The sequence below is a fragment of the Corvus moneduloides genome, chromosome W (genome assembly GCF_009650955.1).
Source record: "Corvus moneduloides isolate bCorMon1 chromosome W, bCorMon1.pri, whole genome shotgun sequence".
NCBI lineage: Eukaryota > Metazoa > Chordata > Aves > Passeriformes > Corvidae > Corvus > Corvus moneduloides.
The window spans coordinates 9,851,614-9,859,307 of NC_045510.1; positions in this window are offsets into that span (position 1 = coordinate 9,851,614).

Genomic DNA, 7,694 nt, shown 5'->3' on the forward strand with positions numbered 1-7,694 from the left:
TTGGATGAAATTTGGAAGGGAACTCAAATTCTACATGAAGTAGCTTCTAGAAATAACACCTTAAAATTTGATCATATTTTTGATACCCTCACCTCATGGTTACCAAACTGGGCCTGGGTGAAAGAAATATTCATCATAGCTGTAATTGTAGTTATTATCTGTGTAATTTCCTGTGGAGCAGCCGGTTGTGTAAACTGGTTCTGCAGGTAAAAAATAGAGTAGAGTAGAGACTAGACAAGATAGAGTTTTGTTAGTCTCTAAAAGGGGGGAAATGATGCCATGAAGATTTTTGCCTTTTCTTTTATACCCCTGTTATACCTTTTACAACTTCTGTATTCCTAGTGCTTTTTGCCTACATTCTTGGACTTGTTTGTCAAGCTAAGAGACTAAACATTTTAGAAGCTTCGTAGCTAGGGATCAGTGTGCCCCAGACCCCAAGGTCCTCTCCAGAACATATTCTGTAAACCAAGATAGAACCATCCAGGGGAAGGTTCCTTGGGGAGGGGGGCTCACTTGAGCCTCTCATTGGGGAATCTTTGATAGATATGCTAATTAGTAAAACCTATAATGTTATACCCAATGTTGGGGGGAGGCGGACAGACATAGACTCGGCGGGGTGCATCTCGATGCATATGACCTGGACGTGTACACCTAAGGATCCTTAAAATAAATACCAAGGTAAAATCCCTTTTCCCCTTCTAACCGTGTATGACTCTTGATGTTAAGACCAGGAAAAGGCATCACTCTAATACGGATATCACCATGTGAGGGACAAAAACAGTTATGTGCTGTCCAGTCATGAGTTTCCTGGCATCTTGGATCAGTAGAACAGTTGCAGCAACTGCTCACAAGCATCCCGGCCATCCTTTGCTTACATTGTCCCGCTGTTTGGAGAAATAGCCCACAGGTCTCCTCCAGGTTCCTAGCTTCTGCATCAGGACCCCCAGGGCTAAATGTTGCCTCTCATGTACAAACAGTTCAAAGGGCTCGGTTAAGTCAGGAAGCCCTAATGCAGGTGCTGTCATTAATGCCTTTTTCAGTTCTTGGAAGGCAGTTTGGCACTCAGGAGTCCACACCCATTGTCCTTCCTTTGTTTCTTTTAGGGTTTCATAGAGGGGCTTCACTAGAAGTCCATAGTTTAATATCCACAACCAGCACCACCCGACCACTCCCAGAAAACCTTGTAATTCTTGGATATTCCGTGGTTCTGGAGTTTGGCAGATTGCTTCCTTTCTGTCAAGGCCAAGAATTCTCTGCCCTTGAGTGATCTCGAAGCCCAAATAATTGACAGTTGTCTTTCCTTCTTGAGCTTTTCTTTTAGTTACTCTGTAACCATTCTGTCCCAGAAAGTTCAACAGACATGTTCATTTGTAGGCATTGGTTTTGGGTCTCTGCTGCCAGAAGAATGTCATCCACATACTGTAAAACTGCTCCTTCAGTCTTATTTTTCTTCCATTGTTCTAACTCTTTTGCTAGTTGATTTCCAAATATTGTTGGATTATTTTTAAATTCCTGCCGTAGGATGGTCCAGATTAACTGAACTTTGTGTCCAGAGGTGGGACTTTCCCATTCAAAAGCAAATATTGCTTGACTATTTCCCTCCAAAGGTATGCAGAAAAAGGCATCCTTAAGATCAATCACTGTAAACCACTTATATTCTCCATTTAGTGCTGTCAAAAGTGTGTAAGGACTAGCTACTACTGGATGAATATCTGGTACTATTTTATTAATGGCCCTTAAATCTTGCACTAACCTATATTCCCCATTTTGCTTTTTAACTGGTAATATTGGTGTGTTATATTCTGATTCACAGTCCTTCAATAACCCATATTCTAAACATTTTTCTATAAGCCTCTCCAGCCCCTTCTTTGCCTCACACTCAATAGGATATTGTTTTTGCCTTACTGGTTTACCTTCAGGTTTGAGAGTAATCTTCACCATTTTGGCCACTTTTGATCATCCAGGCATTTCAGTTGCCCATACCAATGGGGTCACAGTGTTCTCTAATGATGCCTTAGGTTTTAACCTTTATATTTTTCAAATTCTGTACTGCTTGGTGTGCGACTCTGAAGTTTCTTGTATCCTGTTATTTTCTGCTCTCTCATGCTAGGTAGACATAACAAAGCCTCTCCAGCCCTGCTTTCCAAGGACACCAAGACTGTCCTAGGCCAAAAGTATAAACCAAAGAGCCGCTGGGGGGGGGGGGGGGGGGGGGAAGCTGTGGGGAAAACTGAAGCTTTAATTGGAGAATTAACCCTGCTATGCAAATGAACCAAACCTATAAAAGAGTGAAAAACTCGTGACCTGGGGTCCATCTTGGGGTCCATTTTGAGAATAGCTTCAGGCTCCCCAGGGTGTACCTTTGAAGGCCTTTCAAATAAATACCTACTTTTATTCCCTTACTCCTGTCTAGTCTCTGTTTCTGGGAGGCCTCTTAAGGCATCAGTTCTTTGGCACCCCAGATGGGACCACGAGGCTTCCAAAAATCCTCTGGGACTCAGAAAGATCCAGCTCAGCTCCCCCCCCCCTTGCCGGCACCCGGGGGTGGCAGTTGCGGCAGTCCAGGAGGCAGAGAAGCCCCAAGAGCCCAGAAAACTCTCCAGATCCAGCACAGAGGCACGTGAGTAACTGAATAGAGGTGGTATTCTGTTGTTAACACCTGAATTAGGTATTAAGAGATCTCTTACAGTTTGTTTAGGGACTCAGGGTCCAAGGGGGTTTCATTTGCTGTTTCCCCCTTTTTGTTAGCTTGGCAGCTCGTGAGAGCTTGTCAGGGAACTCGTGTGAGAGTCCCAGGGAATTTGATTTGCCCTCTGTTGGTTTGTTGCTAGCTTCCGTCCAGCCACCACCCTTTGGCATCCAGTCAGGTGGCACAGCAGCTTGGATTGTATTTCGAGCCTCAATTTGAATCCCCAGGGGGTTGTGGGTTTGAATCCTACCTTCTCTAGTTTTCTCTTTCTGCTTTATAGAGTGTTTTAGATCTTGTTGCTTTATTTTCGTGAATTTTCTGTTTATAAGCATAAAACCATGGGCAGTAATATTTCTTGTATGGGGAGTGAAATACCACCGAACACCCCTTTAAGCTTTGTATTAGAAAACTGGGCAAAATTGATTGGCAAAGATAAAACCCTTACAAAAGCAGAATTATTTAGGCTTTCTACATTGATTTGGCCAGCTTATAGGTTAGATCACTGGCAAAAGTGGCCTCAGTTTGGAACCTTAGATAAAGAATTAATATTGAGTTCAATATCGTATCACTGAAGAGATCACTGTCTCTTAGAGTATGCGAAGCTCTTCTTGGCTGCATCTAAGTTACAAATATCTAAAAAAGGGTATATACTGTTTTTAAGGAGAAAAGACAAAAAGGTTAAGAAGTCTATGTTGGACCTGACAAAAGGGGAAGACGTGGAGATGGATTTAATAGCTCCCGCCTTGAGATTGGGCCCCCCTCCTCCTCCTCCCCCTCCCCCTCCCCCTCCTCCTCCTCCTCCCCCTCTCCCTCCTCCTCTTCCTTCTCAGCCAACATGGGTCCCGGGGATGGGGGAGGAGAGGCAGCTTTGGATGGGTTCCGGCCAGCGAAAAAGGTGAAGGGGGAGGCGGACTGGCCGCCCCCGCCGCCTCCCGCCGCCTCCCGCGGACCCGTGAGACTTCCTGGCTGCGACTCAGGCTCTGACAGGGCCGCATCTAAAAGAGGGTGAAGACTGGCCGTGGCGGTTCTGGAAGGCGTTTGCGTCTTCAGTGGCTTCTGCCCAGAAGCTGCCTGGCTCTCTGTCTCCCCACTCCCTTTTGGTCCCACCAGAAGCGGAGGAGCCAAGGGGTGGGGACAGCCATCGTGTGCAGCCCACGGCACCGCCCTTAGAGGTGGAGCTGGGAGGCAAGGCTTTCAACCAGGAGGATGGGGAGGGAACCTCCCGCAGAGGGGGTAGCGTTCCTCCCTCTCCCAGGTGTCAGAGTCTCCATGACAACGCTACGCGCCGAGAGGCTGGCTTAGAGGATGAGGTCATCGAACCGCGCAGGCCCAGGGACACTGCCCGGCCCCTGCGACGGAGCAGGTCCCTGACAGTGATACCAGGTACCAGAACGGGCCGGGGCAGACCTGACACAGCCGACTCCACAGAATCAGACAACTCTCACCCAGGCAGTTCCTCTGAGGAGGAAGATGAGATAGCTGCTTTAAGCAGGCAAAAGAGGGGAAAGATAGCAAGAAAAGTAATAAGGGAGTGAAGCCCAATTGCTAAACGGACCAGATCAAAAAGGGAGCCAGGTTTGCAAGCCCCTCTGAGACAGGCTGTGGGTAATCAAGGGCCAATCTATGTGAAAGTTCCATACTCCCTCATAGAGTTAGAACAATGGAAGAGTACAGTGGGAAAATATAAAGAAAATCCAAAGTGGCTACTTTGGTACAAAGAGCAATTAAAACACAGAACCCTGACTGGAGTGATTTGGCAGCTATGATAGAGACATTGCTTGATCCCACTGAGAGACAGATGGTAAACAAAGCTATTATAGATTCTGTGGAATTAGGCATAGCTAACGGGACGCTACAAGGTATGGTTGCAGATATTTTTCCAACAGATGATCCGAGGAGGGACCCAAATGTGCCAGCAGAAATGCAAAGATTAAAACGGTATCAAGATCTCATAGTATATGGGTTAATGCATGGTGTCCCTAAAGCACTTAACTGGGCAAAGCTTTACCAAATGAAGCAAGGTCCTAATGAAACTCCTTCTGATTTTTTGAATAGCTTAAGAGAAGATGCTACCAAATACACAAACATAAATCCTGATACAACAGAAAGGGCCCTTCATCTGGCTTATTTATTTATGGGTCAGGCTTCAAACGATATAAGAAGAAAGTTGAAAAAGTTAGAAGGGGTTCAAGACATGAGTAAATTGTTAGAAGTAGCCTGGAGAATGTTTCGAGATAGAGACTCCAGTAACAAAGGTAAACCGTGTCCCAGGAAGAAGGATAGCCAGGGAAAGTCATCTAAGAAAGTCTCTCCCCCTAGGGACAAAGACACATGCGCTTATTGCAAGAAGAAAGGGCATTGGAAGGCTGTCCAATGTTGAAGAAGACACTCCCAGTTCCACAGCTCCTATTGGAACAAAACTCAGAATGATGGGGACTGGAGGCTTCTCCCCCAGCAGAGCCTTCGGTTATAGCCAAGCTGGGGAAAGATGATATAGAATTTCTGGTAGACACCGGCGTGGCATATTCTGTGTTGAATACTTTAGAAGGGAAACTGAGTCACGAAACTATTCATGTAGTTGGGGTAACAGGGGTAACCGAAACATAGCCTTTCTTCCAACCTTTGAAATTTAAACTGGGGAAGCATTGGGTAACTCATCAATTTCTTTATATGCTCAACTCCCCTAAACCATTGCTGGGGAGGGATTTACTGGAGAAATTGGAGGCTGAAATTAAATTTAAAAAAGGGAAGGGCGTTCGAGTTATCATTCCAGAAACTAAATTTGTTGAAGTTGCTGCACTTTTTATACAGGACAGATGTGGTGAAATCCCCATTGAAGTCGAAAATGCTGTCAATCCAATTGTGTGGGCCAGTGATGTTCCAGGAAGATCCAAACAGGCAGAACCAGTGAGCATTGCACTCAAACCAGGAGCCACACCCATAAGGCAAAAACAATATCCTTTAAAATTAGAGTCGCAAAGGACTGGCACCTATAATTGAAAAATTCCTCCACCGTGGGTTATTAGTGCAATGTGAGTCCAGGTATAACATGCCAATCCTTTCAGTGAAGAAAGCTGATGGTAAAAGTTATCAGTTAGTCCAAGATTTGAGGGCAATTAACAAAATTACAGAAGACATACATCCAGTGGTATCACTTATACACTTTGGACCACACTGACAGATGAATTAGGGTGGTTTACTGTTCTGGACCTAAATGATGCCTTTTTCTGCATTCCTGTGCATTAAAACAGCCAGGAGCTTTTTGCTTTTGAGTGGGAAAACCCTGAAACAGGAAGGAAAAGTCAACTTACATGGACAGTCCTACCCCAGGGTTTCAAGAATAGCCCAACAATATTTGGAAACCAGCTAGCAAAAGAATTAGAGGATTGGAGGAGACGAGCCAGGAGGGGTTATCCTTCAGTATGTTGATGACATCTTGATTGCAGCTAAGACCAGAGATGACTGCATCAAATTCACTCTAAGCTTGTTAAACTTTTTGGGACAGAGTGGATACAGAGTTTCCAAAGACAAGGCACAGATCGCCAAATAAGCAGTAGTTTTTTTGGGACTTGAGATCTTCCGTGGACACTGACAGCTCAGCAAGGAACAGAAAGAAGATATTTGCCAGCTTCCAGCGCCACACACCATGACAGAGATGCAGGCTTTTCTGTGAATGGTAGGTTGGTGTCATTTGTGGATAGCAAATTATGGATTGTTGGTGAAACCCTTGTATGGAGCAATGAAAGCAGCTGAAAATGGCATTATAATTTGGACTGAAAGCACAAGGGCTGCATTTAAACAGCTGAAACATTCTCTAATGTCAGCTCCAGCACTGGGATTACCAGACTTGACTAAGCCTTTTGAACTTTTTGCACATGAGAGACTGAATGCGGCACTGGGCGTGCTAGCCCAGTGCCTCAGAAGCCAACAGAGGGCTGTGGCCTACTTTTCCAAACAGCTAGACAATGTTAGCCAAGGGTGGCCTGGGTGATTGAAGGCTGTGGCAGCTACTATCATCCTGATTCAAGAGGCCTGGAAACTCACCCTTGGACAACACATTGTAGTGTATGTGCCACATGCAGTAGCAGCAGTACTTGAACAGAAAGGAGGACATTGGCTGTCAAGCAACCGAATGCTTAGATATCAGTCACTGCTGTTAGAACAGGATGATGTTACCCTGAAAATACTTCTGTTGTTAACCCTGCCATGTTTCTGTCCTCTATCTTAACTGACGATGTGCCTGAGCATGACTGTTTGCAGACAATTGAGGAGGTCTATTCCAGCAAACCAGACCTGAAGGACGCACCCGTAGAAAATCCAGACTGGGACCTGTTTACAGATGGGAGCAGCTTCATGAGAAATGGTAAGCGAATGACAGGTTATGCAGTAACCACCCAGGACAAGGTGATAGAGGCAAAAGCCCTACTGGCAGATGTGTCATCGCAGAAAGCTGAACTGATTGCATTAACGAGGGCCCTAGACCTAAGCAAAGGAAAGAAGGTAAATATATGGACGGACTCTAAATATGCATTTAGTGTTGTCCATGCCCATGGAGCCATCTGCAAGGAGAGAGGACTGTTGAATGCTCAAGGTAACCAGATCAAACACGCTGAACAAATCCTTGCCCTCTTAGAGAGCATCAAAAGACCCACAGAAGTAGCTATCATGCATTGTAGGGGTTACCAGAAAGGGAAAACCACTCCAGAATTGGGAAATCGCTTTGCTGATGAAACAGCAAGAAGGGCTACAGAAAAAGGTATTCTTGCAGTAATTCTACAAAAAAAGATTGACTTGTCAGGTTTCACCCCAAAATATGATCAGGCAGACCACAAGTTAATTAAGTTTCTTAAGGCTGAGATCACAGAAGATGGATGGGCTGTCACTCCTGCAAATCAGGTTGTAGTCCCACCTCTAATCCTTCGAGAGCTAGCCCAAAGAGAACATGAAAGCACACATTTCGGGGTTGAAAATCTTCTGAAACATCTAAAGTAGGTAGTAATAGGAA